The following is a 25,474-nucleotide window of genomic DNA, read 5'->3' on the forward strand; positions in this document are numbered from 1 at the left end:
GATAGAAATTATATAAATCAAGGAAGCAAGCCATGGTGGATTGAATTTTGTGAGAGCGTTAACATGGTGATATTGGAAACAAAGACAATGACATAGGGAGTCTGTTACCCAAGCATTATTGTATTCTAAAATATACTCTGGAACAAAATTAGAGCGATATTGAAAAAATGAAAACCTTAAGTAATTTATTTGAATAGCATATTTTCTTTTTAAAAGTGTTACTAAAAAGTTAATTTGGACTATAACAGAGAACAAATAATCCCTATCGCCATTACAATCACAACAAAAAATGTATATGGAAGATGCTATTTCATAATACATTTTAGGAGATTATCTACACAAAGTAGAATTATGGTAAGTGAAACAAGCAAGTCAGAGAAATACAAATACCATATCACTTTATTCATATGTGGAATCTAATGGACAAACTGTACTAGCAAGGAAAAATGGGACCAGAACAGGATGACAGCTCTTGGGGCCAGGTGAGGGAGTGGAGGGATTGAGCAAAAAGAAAAAAGACTCATGGACAACAGTGTGATGATTGCTGGGCAGAGGGGGGTATAAGGTGACTAAATGGTAATGGAAAAAATACAATAAAGGTAAATAAAAATTAATGAGTGCTGTAGAGTTTTAATTTAATTACAAACTCTGACCATCTATTTCTGTAGTGACAATTAAAAATAGACTTGTTTGTATTAGCGATAAATCACTTGCTTTTCATTGAGAAATTTAATCTTCAAAGTAAACTTGTAGATAAAATTTATGTATTTTATCTGCATTATATTTTTAAAAATTGTATTTTGATTTCTAAATTTTGTTAATATATATTATTAAAAAGGCAATTCCGCCTCTCCAAGTAATCAGATAGAATGTAACATTAGAAATTGCTTTTGTGCTTGTGATGAAATAGAATTAGGTTAACTTGATTAAAAGTTTAGGTAACATGTGTTAAGACAAATGGCAGAAAAGTACAACATTTTAAAGACTTTATTTATATATATATATATATATATATATATATATTTTTTTTTTTTAGAAAGAAGGCAAGACAGGGAGAGAAACATAAATTGGATGCTTTTTGGATGAGCCTCTCAGATGTCTGCAACTGGGGACCAGCCTGCCACCCAGGCATGTGCCCTGACCATTATTTGAACCTGTGAACTGGCTTGTGCTCAATCCACTGAACTATACAAGCCAGGCAGAAAAGTTCAACATTTTATAAAGGTAATGAAATAAGTTTTGATTATGAATAAAAAACTGAGTTTGTTTTGTTTTAAAGTGCCTGGATGTTTAGAATATAAAAGAGGATAAAGACAATGTTTAAATAGACACAGAAAATTATAGCTCTCAGGAAGTAAATTATTTGCCTCATTTCATAGGAACTGCAAATAATAAAGCTAAAAGCAGCATAAATATGTTAATTTGTTTTTTTACAAAGTTTCATATTCTTATTTATAATTTTAAAATGCAAGGGAGCTAGTGAATTATTTACTGACAAATATTAATGTAAAACTAGAATTTGGTTTTCTCTGAGACATTAACTGATTTCAGATTATTAGTTCTATCTTTTTCTACTTTATTTTTTTTATTCTATGACAGTTGTTCCATTTTTTCCCTTTCACCCACTTCCACCCACCTCAGCCTTCTCAGGAGAAGTCAATCCCCTCTCCATTGTTCATGTCCCTGACTCATTCATATATGTTCACTGAATAATCCCCTCCATTCCTTCCACTATTCCCTTCTTCTTTGTCCTCTCCTACAGCTATCAGTGTGTTCCATGTTTCCATGTTTCTGGTTCTATTTTTCTTGTTAGTTTGTTTTGTTTTAGATTTCAGTTTTAAGTGAGGTCATATAGTATTTGTCTTTTGCCGAATGGCTTATTTCACTTAGCATAATAGTCTCCAGTTCCATCCATGTTGTTGCAAAAGGTAGGATTTCATTCTTTCTTTCTGTTGTGAATGAAGCATTCCATTGCGTAAATGTACCAGCTTTTTTAACTCATTCCTCTACTGATGGGCACCTGGGCTCTTTCCAACACTTGGCTATTGTAAATAGTGCTGCTATGAACATAGGGGTACATAAGTTCCTTTGAATTGGTGTTTCAGGATTCTTAGGGTACATACCCAGCAGTGGAATTGCTGAGTTGTAAAGTATTTCCATTTTTAAGTTTTTGAGAAAATTCTATAGTTTTTTTGCAGTGGCTGCATCAGTCTGCATTCCCAACAACAGTGTAGTAGGATTCCCTCTTCCCTTCATCCTCACCAGCACTCACTTGTTAATTTACTAATGAAAGCTATTCTGATATGTGTGAGGTGATAGCTCATTGTAGTTTTACTTTGCATCTCTCTGATGGCTAGTGATGTTGAACATCTTTTCATATGTCTATGAAGCATCTGTATGTCCTCCTTGGAAAAGTGTCTACTCAGTTCTTTGCCCATTTTTCATTGAATTGTTTGTCTTTCTAGTATTAAGTTATGTGAGTTTTTTATATATTTTTGAGATTAAATCCTTGTCCTATGTATCACTGGCAAATATGTTCTCTCATAATCAGTTCCCTTTTCATTTTGTGGATGGTTTCTTTAGCTGTACAGAAAAAGTTTAACTTGATGTAATACCATTGTTTATTTTTTTATTTATTTCCTTTGCCCAAGGAGATATATCAGAAAAAATAGTGCTATGTGGGATATCTGACATTTTACTGCCTCTGTTTTCTACTGGGACTATTATGGTACTGCAACTTATATTTAAGTCCTTATCCATTTTGAGTTTATGCTAGTGTATGATGTGAATTGGTGGTCTAGTGTCATTTTTTTTGCATGTACCAATCCAGTTATCTCAATACTATTTGTTGAAAAGACAGTTTTTATACCACTTTATGTTCATACCCTCTTTATTGAATGTTAATGGACCATAGACACATGGAATTATTTCTGGGATCTGTACTTTGCTCTATTAATCCGTGTGTCAGTTCTTAAACCAGTACCAGAATGTCTTGATTACAGTGGTCTTGTAGTATAGATTGATATCAAGTATTGTGATCCCTGCAACTTTCTGCTTCTTTCTAAGGATTGCTGAAGCTATTTGGGGTCTTTTTTGGTTTCATATAAATTTTTGGAACATTTGTTCTAGATCTGTGAAATATGCCATTGATATTTTTAAAAGATTTTATTTATTTTTAAAGAGGGAAGGGAGAGAGAGAGAGAGAAAGAGAGAGAGAGAAACATCAATGTGCAGTTGCTGGGGGTCATGGCCTGCAACCCAGGCATATACCCTGGCCATTGATATTTTAATAGGAATTGTTTTAAATCTGTAGATTGCTTTGAGTAATGTTAATATTTTTATGATATTAATTCTTTCAATCCATGAACACAATATATGCTTCCATTTATATGTTACCTTCCCTGAACAGACCAATGACAACTAGTGAAGTTGAAGCAGTAATAAAAAAAAAAAAAAAAAAAAAAAAAAAAAAAAAAAAAAACCTCCCAGCACACAAAAGCCCTGGACTGGATGGCTTTACAGCAAGCAAATTTTACCAAACATTCGATGAATAACTAACACCTATCCTTCTCAAGCTATTTCAGAAAATTCAAGAAGAAGAAAGATGTCCAAATTCTTTTTATGAAGCCAGTATTATCCTATTTCTAAAACTAGGTAAAGACACAACAAAGAGAGAAAAGGCCAACAACTCTGATGATTATAGATGCTAAAATCCTCAACAAAATATTGGCAATCCAGATCCAGCAATAAATTAAACAGATCATACACCATGATCAAGTGGTATTCATCCTAGAGATGCAAGGATGGTATAACATTTGCAAATCAATAAACATAATACATCACATAAACAAAATTAATGATAAAATAATATGATCATATCAATAGATGCTGAAAAAGCATGTGATAAAATCCAGCATCCATTTATGATAAAAAACTATTGCCAAGATCATACTCAATGGTTAAAAACTAAAAGCATTTCCTTTAAGTTTAGCAACAAGACTAGGGTTCCCACGTTTACCACTCAATTCGCAGTGCTGGAAGTTCTAGCCACAGTGATTAAACAAGAAAAAACTTAAAAGGCATCAAAATTAGAAAGGAGGAAGTAAAACTGTCATTATTTGCAGATGACATGACAGTGTACATAGAAAACCCTAAAGACTCCACCAAAAATACACTTGACCTAATAAATGAATTTGACAAAGTAGCAGGATACAAAGTCAATACCCAGAAATCGATATTCTAGTATACCAAAAATAAATTATCAGAAAGAGAAACTAAGAAAAGTATCCCATTTACTATAACAACAAATAAAATAAACCATGTAGGAGTAAATTTAACCAAGGATGCAAAAGATCTATACTTGGAAAACTACAGAACACTGAAGAAAGAAATTGAGGAAAATAGATCTTTAAAGGTGGTGGTAAAAGTGTAATTAATATCCTCTGTACAATCTTTTTAAATAGAAGATTTGATGTCTCATAATAATTCCTGGCCTTCTATTGACTTTGCCATGCCCTTGATTGTAAAACAAACTGAGGTTTCTTAAATTGCATTACTTTTTGTGTTTATTTAAAAATATTATGTTGTCACTTTGATTAATAAGTAATCAAATTATTGTTTCTCAGTAACTATAATCATACTTAATCCAATGACAAAGTGTATTGATAATTCTTTAAATTTGCTTCCTCAGTATCAAACTTCAAATTTAAAAGAAAACAATTAGTGTATTTTATACCCTTAAATTTTTTTTTAAATTTTCCCAGAGGCCCTTCAAGAATTTCAAAGAATTATTCTTTTACTGTATAGAAATAAGGACATGTACTAGATAATTTTCTTTGTCTAGAATATTTCATATTTCTCAATTAGATGCAACGCTATTGTAAGACCTTCATGGGGAGATTTATCAAATCAAAGGACAAGTTTGTAAAATATTTTAAAGTAAATATTTTGTATATTGTACACTTGGAAGAATAGATTAAAATACCCTTTATATATCTTGCTATCCTTTGCATAAATAGGTTATCTTTAAACTAAAATTTAATTACATTAATATGTAATTATTATTTTATTAAAAAGAAAATTTTACTTTCTGATATTTATGCAATGTACCTTAAATGTATGCAATGTACCTTAAATGTATGCAATGCTAAATGTTAAACATGTCACAATAAAGCTGGGGGGGCAATAAAAGAATAAAAACACAAAATGAATAGTAACAAAAAAGTTAATAACCCCATTTAGTCATTTTACCAAACAAGAAGTTTCCACTTTCCTCTAATGCTTATCAGAAGGCTCAGCTTCATAAGCTACAAGCTAAACTTTGTATTGTCAACAAAGAAAAACAGTTTCACAGACACACAGGAGAGATGATACCAGCTATTTTTAATTAATGGCATTTCAATAAATTTATTTATTAGCATAGGTTTCAGAGATTAAATTAGCAGTGCTCACACAACCGTAAAGAGTGTACCTAACAAGAAAAGGTCATAATTTCATGGATTCTGTTCCAGAAGCAGGCAGCTGTATAACAACTGAATGATGATCACAGACTCAAAGAAACAAGAGTCATTTATTAATGACCCAAAGAGAGAATTTTAATTGTAGTTATTTGTTTTGGAATATTATTATTATTTTTGTTTCATTTTCTCATATTTATACGTATATTTCCTTTTTTTCTTATGAGATCTCCAACTCTCATTTAGTAGGTTCTCATTTTAAAAATGGAAATAAAACATCTTAAATGGGATATAATTCTTGTCAAATTTCAGAATTCAGAATAAAAAACTTTTAATGAATCTTCTAATTTTTACGACAATATAATTATTTAATAGGGAAAATAAGGAACAGGCAGACCATCAATTAGGCAAGAAAGGTTATTCCATGTAGCACGATGTTTGAGAAGTATTTATTTACTTGTAATTATGTATGACAACCTCACCATTAAGGAACAAACTGCACACTTATAATGTAGATTCAAGCACATAGAGCTCTTTAGGGATATAGGCAAAGGTGGCACGGTATGACATTCCAGTGTTCTGCATGGTCATAGATAAGGCAAATGATGATTATTTCCTTTTGGGGCCAGGGGAACCTATGTTTGCACTGATGTTTACAATTTATTAAGGGCCCAGAATCTCTGAAGTTACTTTTCAACTTGAAGACTTAGACAAGAGAAAATAGAAATAATTTCTGTCTAGTCTAAAGGTAATCCCAGGTTTTAGTTTTATTGACAATGTAGCTATTTTAATAGGAAAAATAAGGAACACACAGGCCATCAGTTGGGCAAGAAAGTTTATGCCATGTAGTATGATGTTTGAGAAGTGTTAATTCACCTGTAATTATGTATGAGAATCTCACCATTAGAAAACAAATTACACACTTATACTATAAAGCCAGTGCATAAATGATACAATGATAATTTTCTGGCAAGTTAGGAACTTGAGCAAATTTGAGTAAGAAAATGGAAGACTTCAACAAATCCGCAGGTACTGTAAGAGTTATCTCTAAAGAGAAATTCTTGGACTTGGTTTTTAACCTCCAATAGGAAGAACAAATAATAATCTTTTAAAATATAGATTCTATGTCTCAATGAAATCTAAAAGAAAATATCTGACCTCAGTAGTGGTTTATATGGTACATTCAAGGGGGTCTGGCACATTCAATTGACATAACTTTCTATATATATATAAATAATCAGGGAAACACACAATATAATGAGCATTTTTGTTGTCAACAACAATTCTAAAACATTATGATCAGAATTTGGGAACTGTTAATACAAAAATTATCCAAAATTTGGATGTAGGCAAAGGGAATACAGTATAATTTCTGGGGTCCTGCATGGCCATTGTTAAAATCAAATTTGGTGATTATCTCTTGTTTTGGGGGGGACCTATGTTTTCCATTGACATTTCCTATTAAGGTCACATTTCTGAAGTTACATTTTAACTTGAAGACCATGGCAAAGAAAAATTGAGCTAATTTCTGTCTCGTCCAAATGTAATCTCAAATTTTCAGTTTTTTTATCTGAAGGATATCATCAATAATATTGTATATAATCTAGTAATCTCCTTTTAATATTTTCATGAGTATCTATTATATACCCCTAAAATGATTTAACACCTTATTAATGAGTTGAAACAATTATTTGGTATTGGTTTATCCTTTATTCTTATAAAAATTATGCTTTTAATTTTTTTCTAAGCCATTATTTAACAAATCTGGAACTTCAGGACTTAGTACTTAATAATAGCTATTTTAATTGAACATAATATTTTAGCATTTATTTGACTGAGGTGTCCACATATCTCTGGGGATTCTAGACCCCATGGGAAAATCAGAACTCTACTTGTTCTTCAGGGTTCGTAGTCACCCACTTGGAGCATGTGTCAGCTTCTCTTCAAATAATCTATATGAAAGAGAGAATGTTTCTATTCTATAAATAACCATATATTTCATTGAAGCAAGGCAAATATCTTCAAAGCCTACCTGTATTAGTTACCTATGCCTGCTGTAATAAATCACACTCTCTTAATGGCCTAAAACAACACATATTTGTTGTTTTTACTGTTTTGTACATCAGAAGTCCAACATGTCTCCTTGGATTAAAATCAAGGTGTCAGCAGACTTCTGTTCCTTATGGAGGCTTTGTAAAATAATCCATTCCTGTCCTTTTCCAGCTTCTAGAGATCACAGACATTCCTTGACTTATGGTGTCTTTCCTCCATTTTCAAATCCAGCAACAGCGGGTCTTTTTTCCTTCCCATTGCATCACTTCTCACATTCTACCTCCCTCTTCCACTTTTAAGGAAACTTCTGAGTACACTGGGTTCACCTGGATAATCTAAAATAGTCTTCCTGTTTTCAAGTCAGCTGATTAATCAATTTATTTTTATTTGCAACCTTAATTCTTCCTACACAACATAACACATTCACAGATACTGGGAATTAAGGCAGACATCTTTGAAGAGGAGAATCGTTCTACATACTATACTTATTCAAATAGGAGGTTGAATAATTAACTCATATAAAATAAAGATGTTTTAGAAGTGTATTCCTTAGTAAAGTCAAGATTATATTTTTGACTGATTCATCCCTTCATTTGTTCACTCACAGTCAATGTGTTATTCTAGAAAAAGCCAGGGCATAGGAGTTATGAAGGAAGAATTTTCATCCCAATTTACTTCTTATGGGTATGTAATAGTGGGAAACAATTTAGTCTTTTTGAGTTTCCCTTTTTAATATTTTAATCAGAAAAAAAATAATGTCAGTTAAATCCACCTCACAGTGTGCTCTGAGAAGTGGGTATGATAATATAAAGCAGTCTCCAGGTGCCAAAAAATTTTAGTCAACAACTGTCAGCTGTAAGCGATGTAACACAGTGCATAACCTAAATAGATGTTCAGTAAGCAATGTTTATTAATTAATCACTTATTCTTCCCAAAATATTTGAAACAGCTGCTATTTCATTACTAAGCAACACCAACACACACAATATATAGCACATGTTAATTCTAAAATATTAAAATAACTTTATGTGGTATGACTGAAAAAAACAGCATTAACACTGTTTGATTATAATTACTACCATTTCTCATTTTACAGAAACTAGTCATAAAGAGACTATCAAAAATGTTCAGGGACCTATGAGAATCTTAAGAAGTATTAAAATTAAGAGTCTCTAGTTTTCATACTACCAAATTCCTTGTAAGGATAGCATTTCATTAGGTCTATTGTAAATTTTAAAAAATGAGTTGCCATGGCATTGCGAATCTCCAAATGCTTTACAGTTTTAACACCTCCTACCTTGTATCCATAAATTAGCCTCAGCAAGGACTTTGCTGTGTTGTCAGTTCATTTAAAATCAAGCAGTCACAGAACTACTGGTGTTGTAAATTTACTTCTGGAAAACTAGATTCTATTTTTCATGATAGATGAATTATAATTTTTATCATACATTTGGCGGTTTAAGGTCTATATGTAAAGTATATTAAATTGCTTTAAATTAGTATATCATGAAATAAAAATTTCATTCAATTTCATAGTTTATAGCTTAAATAATATACAATTCTAAAAGTTGACTCTTTATCATAGCTCTTCATTTTAACCATAGAGTAAATATGTTTTCATTATTCTAAGAATGTCTTGTCATATCTAAGAAAGCTATTTCCCTGAAAGTTGGTTTCCAAATTCCTGAAGAATGCCAAAATATTTTTATTTTGCAATGTTGGTTGGATATTTTAAATACAATGTTTTAGATAATGTTACTTTCTTTAACAGAGCACACTTCAAAGATTACTTATCTTTCCCGATGAATAAATCATGGTTTACCAGATTGCACTATAGTGCAATATAATACTTTGGGCCCCTCAAGATATACAAAGATGGTTTCCTTTGTTAATAAGTTCCCAATCACTCTTTCTCTATTGTTCCAATTTTTATTTTTGGTTTAGTTGAAATAGCGCTAGACTACTAAAACAGACCTTAATTTGTACAATAACTTTAGGAATACAGAGCAATTTACTTGAAATTTTTAGGTCTCAATTTGTTAATTTTGAAAATTGTTTGGCATCAACCTCAACATTTCTTGCTGAAACATTTTTTTTTTTATCTATAAATCATGGTTTCTCTAGTACATAAGGATCTTCTTAATGGGGCCGGGAATTTATTAGAAGTTTCAGGAGACTGAGCTTGATTTTGTTGGGAGGGAACTGAAAATAGATTTACTTGAGATTATTTCTACACAGGCTATATGTTTGGAACATTATCATAAACAAGACAATCAATTGTCCATTTCCTCAAAGACATTAAATCAGACAAGTATTTCTGCAATAAATGAGGAGGGATAGGTAGCCGGTTCTCCAGCAAATGCTCTCTGGTTAAGAAGATTCATATGTGCCATATTCTGGAATGTGGAATTTTTCATGATTGTCTGGAGGAATGGTTCTCAATAAGGGACTATTTTGTCCTTTTTAGGAGTCACTTGGCAACATCTGGAGACATTTTTGTTTTTCAAGATTGTAGGGATGGCTGTGCTATTGATATTGAGCAGGTAGAAACCAGGGATGCTGCTAAAACATCTTAAAATGGATAGAAAACAACAAAAAGTTATCTAGACCAAAATGTCAGTAGAGATACTTTAAAGATAAAATGATCAGAACAAATTCAAAAGCTTGACATTATCACATTTATACTCTATTATATCACTCTGATTATGGTAGTATATTGGAACTGCCAAAGGTGAGACTTTGCTTAGTACATCAGATAATAAGTACAAATTACAGAGTCTGTGTCCTGAACTACAGATGATATGAAAACATGGACAATATTAAGAGATAATGGAACAAAGTAATCAAGTATACTTTATGATTAATTAGTTGAAGCCAGAGAGTGAGCAAGGATGCTGTCACAACAGAATAGATGGTAAACAAGATTGAAGTATTTCAGAGGGAGAAGCAAATTTCAATAGCTTAGTAGGTGTAAATCTTAATGGTGTCATCCAAATGAAAATATCCAATAGATAGTAAGACTGAGACAAAAATCTCTGACATGTTTGTTGAATATATACCTATTAACACAATACCTGGCATATAGTATATGCTGTTTATTGGCTGAAATGACAGAAGAAATATTACTTTATTCTTTATCCCTCCACCTAGAAGAAACAAACCTGAGATTCCCCAAACACACTTGGGAACTCTACTAGACTGTTGATATTACTTTGCTGTAATTTTTTCAAGTATTGAACTAGTTCATCATCACGGAGTCTCATTTTATGTCAGCTCTTTCTGCCTTCTGGAGAGTCTTCAAATGTATATATTTCAGGTGCTTATCATCTTTGACATATCCTTTATTTAATCTTTAAACTAATGTTACCAAGATCCCAATATTCCAAGACTTTGAACCTGAATCTACCAAAGTTATGACAGTTGTCACTCACACATCAAGCCTGTCATTGCAGTCACTTTGTAAGATGACACTTTTGTATTCTAATTGTATGCCTTTTACATACTCAGAGAATTGATGATTAGAGACCTTGCAATAGCAGAGTAAGGATTTATATAAATCCAGTCATCCATAAAATCAACAAAAATTCTGGAAAAACTGTTAAAATTATATTTCTTAAGTTCTAGAAATTAAGCAAAGCTTTGTGACAATCCGAGAAGTGCATAATTCAAGAAAAAATGATGAGCCCTAGTTAGAACGAGTCGTGGCTTTTGAACCTGCTCTGTTCACCTCTGCTTCTGCCCAGCTCCACAATAGCTTTAAACAGCGGCAGCTCTGTAATTATGGTAGCTGTAAAAACCAGCGGCCTTGTAGTTACTAAAAAGAGCATACAAGATAGGATTTCCTCAAAATTATTAATTATTCTTAAAAAATTATAATTAACCTCTATCTCCCCATGGAAGTATGTTGTCATCCTTGTCAAAAATAACTTAATTGTAAGCAGGAGGGTTTACTTCTGGAAATTAAATTCTATTCCATTGATTTAGAGGTTTATTTTTATATGAATATTTTACTGATATAATTACCATAGATTTGTTGTAACTTTAGAAACCAGAAAATACAAGTCCTCCGACTTTGTTTTTTCAACATTATTTTGACTATTCTGGGATCTATGAATATTCATATACATATGAGGATCAGTTTGTCATTTTGTGCAAAGATGCCAGCTGCAATCTTGATAGCTATTGTCTTGAATCTGTGGATCATTTTGTGGTATATGCATCTAACAATATTAAGTCTTCTGATTCATATGTATGGAATGACTTTGCCATTTTATATATGAACATATATAGATATATATGTTCTTTGATTTTTTCATCTCTTTGGTTAACTTTATTCTTACATAATTTACTCTTTTGGATGCTATGTAAATGGAATGTTCCCCCTAATTTCATTTTTGGATTATCCATTGCTGTTGTATAGAAATACAATTAATTTTGCATATTGATCTTGTTGGATGTAACCATGTTGAACTCATTTCCTAGTGCTTGATTCTTTTTGATAACGTATTAATATTTTCTATATAGAAGATCATGTTATTTGCATATACAGTTTTTGTTTCTTCCTTTCCAGTTCAGGTGGGTTTTATTTCATTATCTTGCCCAATTTATAATCTCCCATTTACTGTTAAATAGCAGTAGCAAAGCAGATTTCTTTTTCATATTCCTAACTTTAGTGAGAAAGCATTCAGTCTTGAAACATTAAGTATGATATTAGCTGTGGGTTTTTGTAGATGCCTGTTTATTAGATTGAGTAATTTCCTTGCTATTGCTAGTTCGTTGAGTGCTACTATTATAAAGTCATATTTAGTCTTTTCAAATTATTTTTTGCATCTATTTGTATGAACAACTGTTTTGTCCTTTATCTCATTGATATAATGCATTTTACTAACTGACCTGAGATGTTAAATCAATCTTACATTCCAAAAATACATGTTACTGAATTCAATTGATTAGGATTTTTAAAAAATTTCCATATCTGTGTTCATGATTGATATTGATGTGTAGTATTCATATATTATGAAGCTTTCCTCTCAGTTTGGTATTAGGACAATATTGGCCTCATAAATGAATTGCAAACTTTTATCTCCTTTCTTTTTATTTGGAAGATTCTGTGAAGAATTGATATTCCTTTTTTAAAGACTTTGGAAAATACACCAGTGGTATTACACTTTTCTGGGTTATTTGTAAGTGGATTTTAAATGACTATACTGAAACTTTTAAAAAATATTTTATTTATTTATTTTTAGAGAGAGGGGAAGGGAAGGAGAAAGAGAGGAGAGAAACATCAATGTGTGGTTGCCGCTCATGTGGCTTCCACTGGGGACCTGGCCCGCAACCCAGGCATGTGCCCTGACTGGGAATCGAATCAGCCACCTTTTGGTTCTCAGCCCACGCTCAATCCACTGAGCTACACCAGCAAGATCCTGATATTTTGCATTGGGGTCTTTTCCTGGAGTAAAACATGTTATAGGGAGCTAAAAACTCAGTAATCAAGATAAATATTTCAATGCGATATTTTAATAGTAAAAATAAATAAAATATATCCATGATTAACAAAATATCAAAATTATAAATAAAGGTACATGCTAGTATTGACTTCTCCTTAGCCTCATACCATTATATCCCTCTTTATGCTACTAAATGTGTGGTTTAGCATATTGGACTCTGGAGTTGTAAACTAGGGTTCAAATCCTTAAGTATACTTATGGTATAGTGAGTACATAATGTCACCTCTATAAGCCCAAATTTTCTCACCTATAAAATATTTATAATATTATGGTAGTTTGATAGAGTTTATGACATGATTAAAGAAACAAAGTATTTGGAACATTTTTCGCAATTTCTGAACATTTAATTTTAATACATGACATATATAGTTTTAGCTCTTATTTATAATTATAGTTAAATATATTTCTTTGTAGTACATTGAATGTACATAATGCAATATAACACTCCCCACACATAGTGTGCATACACACAAATATATACATATATACATATGTGTGTATGTGTGTGTGTGTATGTATGTGTGTGTGTATATATATATATATATATATATATATATATATATATATATCCAGAAAATCTCCAAAAAAACAATGATGCAGTGGAGCAGTGTGAGATTTATTCAATTTATTGCACTAATGAGAGGACCACCTTCACATTTCACAGAATCATGGAAATATTTTAAAATATGAAAGTGAGTAAAAGGTATTTGTTGGCTTTGAAATTAAGATTAAATAATGGATGATTTTAAGTTGTTTGGGATGGTCAAAATTTGACATAATATCTTTGGACTGGGGATCATGGATAAGAAAAAGCCTAGATGTGAGTCTTATTGAGCTTGTTTTTAAAGGTGATAATTAAGCTATTAGTTGTTTTACATACGCATCTCTTAAGGCACAGTTATTACCTAGAGCAAGCTGATGTTATTTTCATTGTTATTAACATTGTTTAAGACAGAAGCAGGACATATTATGTTGTTTTCATTATTCTCTCTTTCTATATGTACACATGTTTACAAATGCATTATACACACAGATAATAGACAATAATCTTTTTAATTATACAGTAACTTAATATAAATCGGTAGTTACTAAAATGTTCCTGCTCCAAGTTAATCTAAAATCATCATCCCTCTGCTAGGTACTCTGTTGGCTCAGGAATTGCTCCAATTCTCTCACGATGTAGGTCCCTGTAGGTTCAGCAACACCCTTTGAATAGTAACACTATCTCTTCAGATAAGTTAACATTTATTGTGCATTATCAGCTTTAATCCAAACTCAGTTCATTATAATCTATGATAATAATTTTAATTCATTAAGAAATATGAATATAAAACAAATCAACAGACAACTCTCTTTGAAACACAGGGTAATTTATAGAAACATGGATGAGTGTTCATGCATGTTCTCTTTGTAATTAGCTAGTATGTTTTTAGGAAGCTACTGCTTAACTGAAATTTTATTGTGTTTCCTTAAAGAATAGTTCTTAAACTAGAATCAGCTAGAATTTTTTTGTGTTAAAAATACTTGCAGCCATCCAGCTAAAACAGCATGGCAAGTGACAGGTGGAAGAGATGTTGTAATGAAGCTTGGTACCCAGGAGACCAAGCTGCAGTTTTTTGAAAAGCCTGTATTCAACAGGAACTAATCTAATATGTACCTTGTTGTTACTATTGAGCTATAGAATAAAGAAGTTAAAATATATTACTATCTATGCTATTCTATCATTTTACTTCAATAAATTTGTATTCTATAATTGCTTATACATTACTGAAATGACAACTAAATAAAGGAAAGAAATATTATAAATTAGATGAAAGGTTTTGAAAGTTTTGGATATCTTTTGATGACTGTGTACAGCTCTTTTTGTTGTTGTTGCTGTTGTTAACTATCAGTATCTGAAAGGCAGGAGAAAGAGCACAAAAGTTTTTACATTTCTATGTCTTTCTTATATGAAGTAAATTCATAACATTCTCGTAGTTGGTAGACATTGATATCTAGAAGTGCATAAATTTCTTCCAGATCACATAATCATAGAAAAGGGGAAAAATAAGTTTCACCACATAACTAAAGTTAACAGCACTTACCTAATTCAAGTAAAATGTCTTTTTAATTCTGAGTTTGTGTTTGTGGTCATACTGAGAAAATGCTACTGTGGTGACAATAGGAAAAGTCCATTCATAAAAGACCTGGGAGAAGGATGAATTTATTATTGTGTTGTTCATAGATAACAATGATCAAATTACACATATAAGATGCAATAGTTTTATTCTCCCTTGATAGAAGAGTTTCACCACATTCCTAGTTGAGCATGATATATAAGAACTAATGGTATTATACCTAGAAAGCTATGTCATTTATTAAAAGCAAGTAGAACATTTGCAATGTTTACCAGTGCTACATAACTTTATGTTTTTGTTTTTGTTTTTGTTTTAAGGTTTTATTTATTTATTTTTAGAGAGGGAAGGGAGGGAGAGACAGAGAGAGAGAGGGAGAGAAACATCAATGTGTGGTTGCTGGGGGTTATGGCCTGCAACCCAGACATGTACCCTGGCTGGGAATCGAACCTGGGACACTTTGGTTCCCAGCCCGCACTCAATCCACTGAACTATGCCAGCCAGGGCTAACTTTATGTTTTTAAGTTCCACAATCATTTATTTGTACTCTTGCAAGGTAGGTATAAGATAGCCATTTTTATTTAGTGATAAAGTAATGGGAATACATAACAGAATTAAGGGGCAAATCATGAAAAAAAGAGAAAGAAAGGAGAAGGAGCAAATCTGTGTGAGATAAAAAGAGAGGCTGGAGGGCAAATAGGGCTCCAGTCACTCGTTTGCGATTCATATGTATCTACAGCATACGTGAGAGTCTAGAACTTCAGTATCATGAAATGCATTTAGACCATAAATTACATTCTGGTACAAATAAAGTAAACATTAGTGCATAAAATAAAGAATGCATGATATCATCAGTAAAAGATGTCTTGAAATATGATTTTTTCATTTTATTTCTTTCTCCATATGAAATGCAAAATTGTCAGATATCACTAAACTATCAAATATCTGCATTTGTTACAACAACCAAAAAAATAGCCCCCTGTATGTATTAATTTTCAACCTCCCATAATAGATAAATTCTGGCTACAAAACATTCTGAGGGTCACAAGAGCAGGGAGGAAAAAAGTATAGTTTTGAAGTTACAGGATGTTAGAGCTAAACAAGAAATTACCTTCAGAAAACAAATTCCCCTTGGTAGATTGGAAGGCGGAAAGTATTTTGTATGCCCAGGGGTTATTAAAACCTAAATTTGTCCTTATTAAATAAACATAAAAACTGGATGGTTGTTTGAAAACAGAATTGGATTTGAATGAGAAAGTAATCCAAAAGGAAACAATTTAAAAGGAAATTTGTATAGGTTAATAAAAATGAAATATGTTTTACATAAAACTTTTCAAGGAAATACAAAGTTGATTATTTCAGAAGGCTGATATGGTCATAGGTAACCTATGACTTCATTTACATGACTCCCTGGAAAAAGAAACAAAAAAAATCTGGACAGTAACTGCTGGGGTTAATGGTAGGAAAAGGGAATATGGTGGGGCAACAAGGAAACTATGGGTGGTGGAAATATCCTGCACTTTGAGTTTCAGATTACTGTCAAATTCATAAAACTGCACATGAAAAGGGTAAACTTTTTTCTATGTAAATTATTTTTTCATAAAATTACTTAATATTTGTTAAAGAAAAGTGAACAAATATTGAACCCTGGCCTGCGTAGTGATATGCATGCTAAAATGTTTAAGTTAAAGTATTCTGGTATGTGCACTATATTTTAAATTGCATCAAAAAGTAAAATAAATTGAATGGTGGTAGAGGAATAAAGAAATAACAGATATGTGTCAGAACAGACATAGCATTTTAAGATGGCAGAGGAGTAAGTGGAAGTTATGCTGACCTTTTCCTAGGACAAAACTGATATTACAATTAAATTAAAGAAAAATCTTCCTGAATAACCAACTGAAGTCTAGTTGGAGAGAAGCCTTATAACCAAGGACAGATGGAAGAAACCACATCACCACAATAAGACTGGTAGGAAGGGTGGACGAGGCACCTGAAGGCTGGCCAGGTTCTCACAGGCAACTGCTGAAGTTCCAGAGGGCTATTTAAGCAGCCAGGAGGTTCCCTGAGAAGTGTGGCTCCCTAGTCTACAGCAATTGAACTGCAAACGCAGCCCAGATAACATTTGGCTGTAAAAAGCAGCTGTATTTCTGTTTACCGGGGACAGATATCTAGAGACACAGAGTGCCTCTTAAAAGGCCAATGCACAAAATCTCATTTGCAGCCACTTACCCTGGGCTCTGGATGAAGGAAGTCAGAGTGGATTACAGATGCCTGAGGAAAGTCTGGGGTTTGGGGATCTTGAGATAGAACTGAAGGAACAGTTCTCAGGATCCCTATGCTGAGTCAGCCCATATACAGCAGAAGCCATCTTTCTCAGGCAGATTGTCTCTTCCAAGTGGCATCAGCTTGAGGGGAAGCAATGGCTCCGCCCACAGGAATCATTCTCACCCCACCCTGTGTAGTTTGGGCTTGGTTGCTAAAGAGTACAGCTGGAGGCTATTTCTGAGAAAAGCCTAACAGAAAGCTTTCATGCAAAGGCAGATTTCTGGGAGCTCTGAAACTTTAGCTGACCCTCCCTGAGACGGGCACTGGTAAAAGCCAGCCTTAGTGTACAGCCTGGTTCTTCCTGCACACACTCAGGCTCAGCAGAGAAAGCCATGTGCTGTAGGTCAATGATAGCTCCAAACAGATTGTCCAGGGCCATTCACAGGCAGTGACTGATAAAGGTCTGCACCAGAATCTTTGTAGGTCTACCTAATACATAGAAAAAAAAAATACAAGGAAGCAGTCAAAATGACAATACAAAGAAACAGGGCCTAATGAAAGAATAAGAAAATTCTCCAGAAGAAGAAATAAATGAAATGGAGGCAAGCAATCTATCAGACAGTTTATAGTAATTATTATTATGATACTCAACAACATGAGTAAAAACATAGAAACCATAAAAAAGAACCACTCAGAAATAAAAAATGAAATATCTGAAATAAATAATATACTGGAAGGAATGAACAGTAGGTTAGATGAAGCAAAAGATCAAAGCAGAAGTTTGGAAGACAAAGTAGGAAAAAACACCCAACCAGAGCAACAAAAAGATTTAAAACAGTGAAAAATGAGGAGAGCACAAGAAATCTTTGGAACAACATACAGTATAACAACATCTGCATTGTGGGAACACCATAAAGAGAAGAGAGTGAACAAGGGATCAAGAACCTATTTAAAGATATTATGACTGAAAACTTTCCTACTATGGTGAAGGAAAAGACCCACAAGTCCAGGAGGTGCAGAGTCCCAAACAAGATGGACCCAAAGATTCCTACAACAAGACACATCATAATGAAAATGAAAAAGTTTAAAGGCAAGCAGAGAATCCTCAAAGCCACAAGAGTAAAGCCACCTAGACAAGAGCTCCACATAAACTGTCATCTGATTTCTCAACAGAAACATTTCAGGTCAGAGGGGGCTGGAATGAAATATTCAATGTGATGAACAGTAAGAAACTACAACCAAGGCTACTTTACCCAGCAAGGTTATAATTTAAAATTGAAGAAGAAAAAGAGCTTCTCAGACAAGAAAATGTAAAGGAGTTTGTTAACACCAAGCCATGCTGCAAAAATGTGTTAAAGGGCTTGCTTTCAGAAGAAGAAAAAGAAAACCATAATGAAACAAACAAACAAACAAAACAGAGGAAAATAGTTTATAAGTAAAATGCAAGAAATAAGTACCTATCAATAATCACTTTAAATGTAAATGGTTAAATGTTCCAACCAAAAGACATGGAATAGCTGAATGGATAAGTAAACATGACCAATATATATGCTGTCCCCAAGAGACCCAACCCAGACTGAAAGATACACACAGACAAAAACTAAATGGATGAAAAAGGATATTTCATGCAAATGGGGAAAAAGCTAGTTAATATCTGACAAAATAAACTCTAAAGCCAACGCTGTATTAAGAGACAAAAAAGGACACTTCATAATAATAAAGGGAACAATCCAATAGGATATAACCCTAGTAAACATTTATACACGCAATGCAGCAGCAGCACCTAAATAGGTGAAGTAAATCTTGATGGGCATAAAGGAGAGATCGACAGAAATGAAGTCAAAATAGGGGATTTTAACACCCCATTGACTTCATTGGATAGATCTTCCAAGCAGAAAATCAACAAGTAGGCAGACTAGATCAAGTTGATTCAACTGACATCTTCAGAGAATTTCACTCCACAGCTGCAGAATATATACACTTTTCAAGGGCACGTGGATCATTTTCTAGGATAAAGTGCATCTTAGGACACAAAACAAGTCTTAATAAATTTTAAAAGATTGAAATCATATCAAACATCTTCTCTGACCACAATGCTATAAAACTAGAAATCAACCACAAGAACACTGAAAAATAAATAAAGACACAGAAGCTAAATAACATGTTATTAAGCAATGAATGGGTAAACAATAAGATGAAGGAATAAATCAAAAGATGCATTGATACAAATAAAAATAAGAAAAAAACAATCTAAAATATGTAGAACATTGGGAAAGCAATTTTAAAAGGGAAATTCATAGCATTGTAGGCCTATTTCAAAAAAAAAAAAAAAAGGAAAAGCTGGAATATACAATCCAACTTTATACTTAAATGAACTTGAAAAAGAACAACAAAGCCCAAAGTATGTAGAAGGAAGAAAATAATAACGATCAGAGCATAAAGATGAAATAGTATAAAAAATAAAAACATCAATGAATCTAAGATTTAGTTCTTTGCAAATCTATGTAAGATTGAAAAACCATTAATCAGGCTCATCAAAAAGATAGAAAGACCCAAATTAATAAAATCAGAAATGAAAGAGGAGAAATAACAACTGACACCAAAGAAATACAAAGGCTTTTAAGAAAGTATTATGAACAACCATATGCACACATTGTCCACATTGAACAATGTGTACAAAACAGGTAAATACCTAGAAACATACAATCTTCCAAAACTAAATCAGGAAGAATTGGAGACTCTGAATAGTCAAATAATACCTAGTGAAATTGAAGCAGTAATCAAAAAACTCTCAACAAACAAAAGCCTTGGCCAGATGAGCTGGCTTCACAGGAGAATTTTACCAAACATTCCAAGAAAAACTAGCATTTATTCTCAAAGTATTTCAAAAAATTCAAGAGAAGGGAAGGTTCCCAGGCTCATTTTACAAGGACAGCCTTATCTTAGTTCCAAAACCAGATAAAGACACTACAAAAAAAAAAATACAGGGCCAATATCCCTGAAGAACATAGCTTCTCAAATCTTCAACAAAATAAAGTGGTACTTCAGTACTCAACAGCTTCAGAACTTGCCAAAACTGGTACTTGTCATATTTCGATGAGAAAAAATGTTTTAGCACTTGGTGCTTGCTTGCCACTCTTTGTACTTGCTAGAACGTGTATGAGTCATGATGCCACCCACAACAGAAAATGCATCATCAATTGTAGCTTGCTTGAAATGTTGGATTGAATTAATGATGAGTACCAAGGTACCACAGTATTAGCAAACTGAAACAGCAATACATGATAAAGATCATAAGCCATGTTCAAGTAAGATTATTTCTGGTAAAGCAAGGTTGGTACAACATTTGCAAATCAATAAATGTGATTCACCACATAAATATAATATGATAAAAATCACATGATCATATCAATAAATGGAGATAAAGAATTTAAAAATCCAGCACCCATATATGATAAAAACTCTCAGCAAGGTGGAAATAGAGGAAACATACCAAAACATAATACAGACTACATATGACAAACCCAATGCCAGCATCATTAACAATTGGAAAAGATTACAAGCATTTCCACTAAGATCAGGAACAAGAGGGATGTCTGCTCTTCCTTATTCAACATAATACTGGAAGTCATAGCCATAGTGATCAGACAAGTAAAAGATATAAAAGGCATCCACATTGGAAAGGAAGAAACAAAACTGTATTTGTAAATCACATTAAACTGTATATAAAGTTTATATGAAAGAACTCACAGAACTCCTTTAACATTTTATGAAAAAGACTGACAATGTTTTAAATTATGTAAACTCTCAATGACTGATGAGTTTATGATTTACACTGCATGTTCTCAGTTCACATATATATGTATATATAAAAACATTTTTAGAAATTTGTATACTATAGAAAGTAAAGCAACACAGTTATATCCAAATTAATTGAACCCTCTGAGTTTCTTATAAAGCAGCATATAGAATTATTCTCTATAGAGAAAAAATAAATATAATATGACATAAGTCATTAGAAAAGATGTAAAAGAGATGAAATAACTGCCATTCTGCCATCAACTAAATGTACTTAAAACTCTGCAGGACAAAATATTAAAAGTATACCAGAAAGAGGCTTATATGTTTAGGAAAGAAATAGGAACTATGTAGAAAAAATTTGGAGAGAGGTATTGAAGGAGAAGTAGTGATAAAATGGGGAGGGAATACATAGCTCAGATGGCTTCTGGTAGTTTTATTTTTCTGGTTTTATACATTGTGAATAATAAGAATTTATAACGAATTTTTGGCCCTGACTGATGCAGCTCAGTGGATTGCGGGCTGGCCTGAGAGCAAAACGGTCCCTGGTTCTATTTCCAGTCAGGGCACGTGTCTGGATTGCAGGCCAGGGCCCCGGTAAAGGATGTGCAAGAGGCACCCATACATTGATGGTTGCCCTCTTTCTCCCTCCTTTCCCCTCTCTCTAAAAATAAATAAAATCTTTTAAAAAAGAATTTTGGATAAGTGATATTCATCAGAATTAATAGTTTTTTGCATATGACATGCACAAGACCCTATCTTCTGGAGCAGAGACAAAATCAATTAAGCCAAAGGTAAGTTATGTTTATACAGATACATTTAGGAGCAAATCCTGCCAACTAATCACGAAGTTGAACTGGAAAAAAAATAGATGCTGGTTAATACTAACTCATTCTTTTTCAAGATGTTGATTATAATTTTCCAGTATTTGTGAGTACAGACAAGGAGCAGAAGTCATCAAGAATAATTGTATTCTTCCTTTAATAAGGATGTGCCAGAAAAGATGGAATACAAGTCAACAGGGTCATAATATGAAAATCATTTCATATGCTATCATAGCATACATATTTCTTTGCACAAACTAATATTGATATCCATATATATTTAAATATATCCCCAGGGAAAAGGAAAACACTATTTTAGTATTGTGAGTTATAACTTCCATTTCATTTGTTTCGACCCAGGCAATTTTCAAGCAAGTATGCCAATAAATTTGTCTTCTAAAATCTGCATAAATATCTGCTCTATCTACTTTCTTGCTCATATTGTGTGCAAAATCAAAAATGTCTTCCAAGAGCCACGTGGGAGAATGAAGAAGTAAGATAAACTTATATCACAAAGTACCAGCAATTCGTAGAGAAAAGACATGCACCTGTGTAAAGCAATAAGACAATGATATTAGAAAGTTTGCTAGTAGCATGCTAAAGTACTGCCTTACTGTTTTGTTGCTGCTATAACCCACCATCAAAAATTTAATGACTTAAAACAATGTATATTTATTATCTTACAATTCTATAGGTTGGAATTTAGAAATGGGTTGCGGTGGGCTGAAATCAATGCTTTAGCAGGGCTACATTCATGCCCTCTGTAGGTTCTAGGAAAGGATTCATTTCTTTACCCTTTTCAGTTTCTAGAGTTCACACAAAATCATTAACATGCTTTCTCTATTTTCAAAGCCAGCAACAGTGGGTCCAGTTCTCATATCAAATCACTCCCACTTCCTTCTTGCTCTCTTCTACTTTTCAAAAACTTTTGATAACATTGGACCTACATAAATAACCTAAGATAATCTCTCAGTTTAAAGGACATATGATTAGCAAACCTAATTCTCTCTGTGACCTTAATTCTCCTTAGCTGTGTAAAATAAAATGTTCGCAGTTATGTGGGATCAGAGGTTAGACATCTGTAAGGGTTAATATTCTGCTTACTACCAGAACATTTATTAAAATGGAGAATGAATTCTCCATTTCAATAATGGAGAAGATAATTGACATTTAAGAATATCTACATGAAAAACATAAAACATACTATGCTAGTATGTGTGAAGACATAGGACAAAATATTGTAAATCTTGAAATTATCAGGTAGTAAAATCTCTTTGGTCTATATTATTAGTTCTTATAAACTCACAACTAGCAGCTACTCCATAAATTGTAAAGACAAATGTTTTATATTTATGTTTCTTTTAAAATTCTGTCAGGTCAAACTTAATCAGACAGATCTGGAGGGGATATTTTTTAGTACACATGTTAGAATCAGCACAAATTTTGGCATATCTCTTGTATTTGTTCTTATCTAAGATGGTAAAATGACATGTGTTTTTCTTCTATTATAATACACAATATATAGAAACCATATTCAGAAAAGTGTGTGATTCATATGGATTAAATTATCTTAAAAAATTCTATTATTTCAGCTTACTTAATAATAGTTTCACTTCTTAAAATTTACAATGTTCAATAAAATTATAAACTCAGTTAACCTGACCATAAAGTTAATTTTTAAAAATACAAATACTTTATGTCAGGGAGGAACACTGCAGTTTGTAAAATGTTTACAAACATCTGCCTTTAAAAGAATCGGAATCAGTGACCATTTTTGTCTCATTTTAATCTGGATGTTTGCTGTCTCAAGTAGAAAAATTAGTTCTTATTTTATGAACATTGAGCAGACTCCAAGTCTAGCTAAATGACACTATTACCTGGTTAGCTAATTTATTTTTCTGTTCTGACAACCTTCCTAATATTTTAGTGGTGCTGCTTCAAGAGGTGATGTTAGATACCCAAATCTATGCTTTAGTCCCTGAAGTGACATTTAAAGAAAGATATCATGAATTAATATTTAATAAAAAACAAATATAAAACACAAAAGCAATATCTTTTCATATAATTAAATGACATGATAATGAACTAATAGTCTTATGATAATATTGTTATGATAAAAAGCAATGATTTTTTTGTATCTTTATCCTAAGAACATCTCAAGAGGCTCTGTTGAAAATGACTTTAATGTAACAGATATTTTCAAAAAAGGTATGGAGCAGCAGAATTGCATTTTTACTTATTATGTCAAATGACTGATGTACTTTGGGAATAATCCCTATAGTATTATATAATAGCACATATTCATAGCAAAGAGCTGATAAGCTAAGAGGATCCTTCCCACAAAAATACTAGTATAATTGATATAATGAGAGTTTTAAATGCAATAGATTTTTAAATGAATGAAACAGATCAGAATACTAATGGATACATGCAAAAGGAGTACCTGATACCTCAAAGTCCCTATGGAAGTTGGCCCAGTCATTGGGCATTGAAGCTAATTCCTGGAATACATGAATTGTTTACTGTTTTCTTCAAAAACTTATACAATATATCCACTAGTAGATAAACCATATATTCTTTTGTACTTTTAGTTTTTGCCATAAGTATTTATTATTTCATTCAATATCATGAAATATAAGGAACCCCTGTAACACAAAAAATATCATTCTATTTTCTATATGCAGACTCAGGCTTCTATAATATATGATGTCATTTTATTTTACCTTTCAAGCTTCTCTTGACATTTCTTTTATCAGAGGTTTCATAGCATCTATTTCTCTCAGCTTTTATCCAGCTGATATTTATTTTTACTTTTCAAGATAATTTCTATAGGATATAGAATTCAAAGTTCCCTTCTTTCTTTTAGTAACTAAAAAATAATATTCAATTATTTTCTCATATTTATTGTTTCTGTTGAGAAGCCAGCTGTCACTGTTGCAGAATCATTTCCCCCCATTGGTGGCGATCGTCTTTGGTTTTGAGCCATTTGATTCTGATGTGCTATGTGTCGTTTCATTTGTAGTATCTTGCTTAGGGTTTTTCTGAACTCTTTGATCTGCACTTGATCTTAGCCAAAAGGCCAAGAAGTGATGAAGTCTTTGATCTGTAAATTGGTAAATTTTAGCAGTTTTGGAATATTGTTGGCTACCACCTCTCCAAATATTTTTTGCCTCATAATCTCTATTTTCTTCTCTCTTTGTATTTATTGTGAATAATTTGCAGTGAACTGTCCTCAAGCCACTGGTACTTTCCCCAGGTGAGTCCAGAGTGCACTTAAGCCTTTCAAATAAACTGCTCATTTTTATTATACATGTTTGGTTATATATTACATATAACATATATGATTTATTTAATTTATTTTAGTTCTCTTGACCTTTTTCCTACATTCTATAGACATCTCCATTGCACAAAGGGAAAACATTGTAAGAATCAGCATATATTTGCCCACTTTAATC

General features: G+C 32.4%; 1 long non-coding RNA gene across 1 annotated transcript in view; it reads left to right on the forward strand.

The window, feature by feature from the left end:
• The first annotated feature begins 1,130 nt into the window (after positions 1 to 1,130).
• The window catches only part of LOC118497338, a 41,011-nt gene continuing 16,667 nt past the window's right edge, over positions 1,131 to 25,474 (forward strand). The window contains exon 1 of the long non-coding RNA XR_004899864.1: positions 1,131 to 1,224. This is a non-coding gene — a long non-coding RNA (uncharacterized LOC118497338). The remainder of the gene's footprint in view (positions 1,225 to 25,474) is intronic.

The sequence above is a fragment of the Phyllostomus discolor genome, chromosome 11 (genome assembly GCF_004126475.2).
Source record: "Phyllostomus discolor isolate MPI-MPIP mPhyDis1 chromosome 11, mPhyDis1.pri.v3, whole genome shotgun sequence".
Taxonomy (NCBI): Eukaryota; Metazoa; Chordata; class Mammalia; order Chiroptera; family Phyllostomidae; genus Phyllostomus; species Phyllostomus discolor.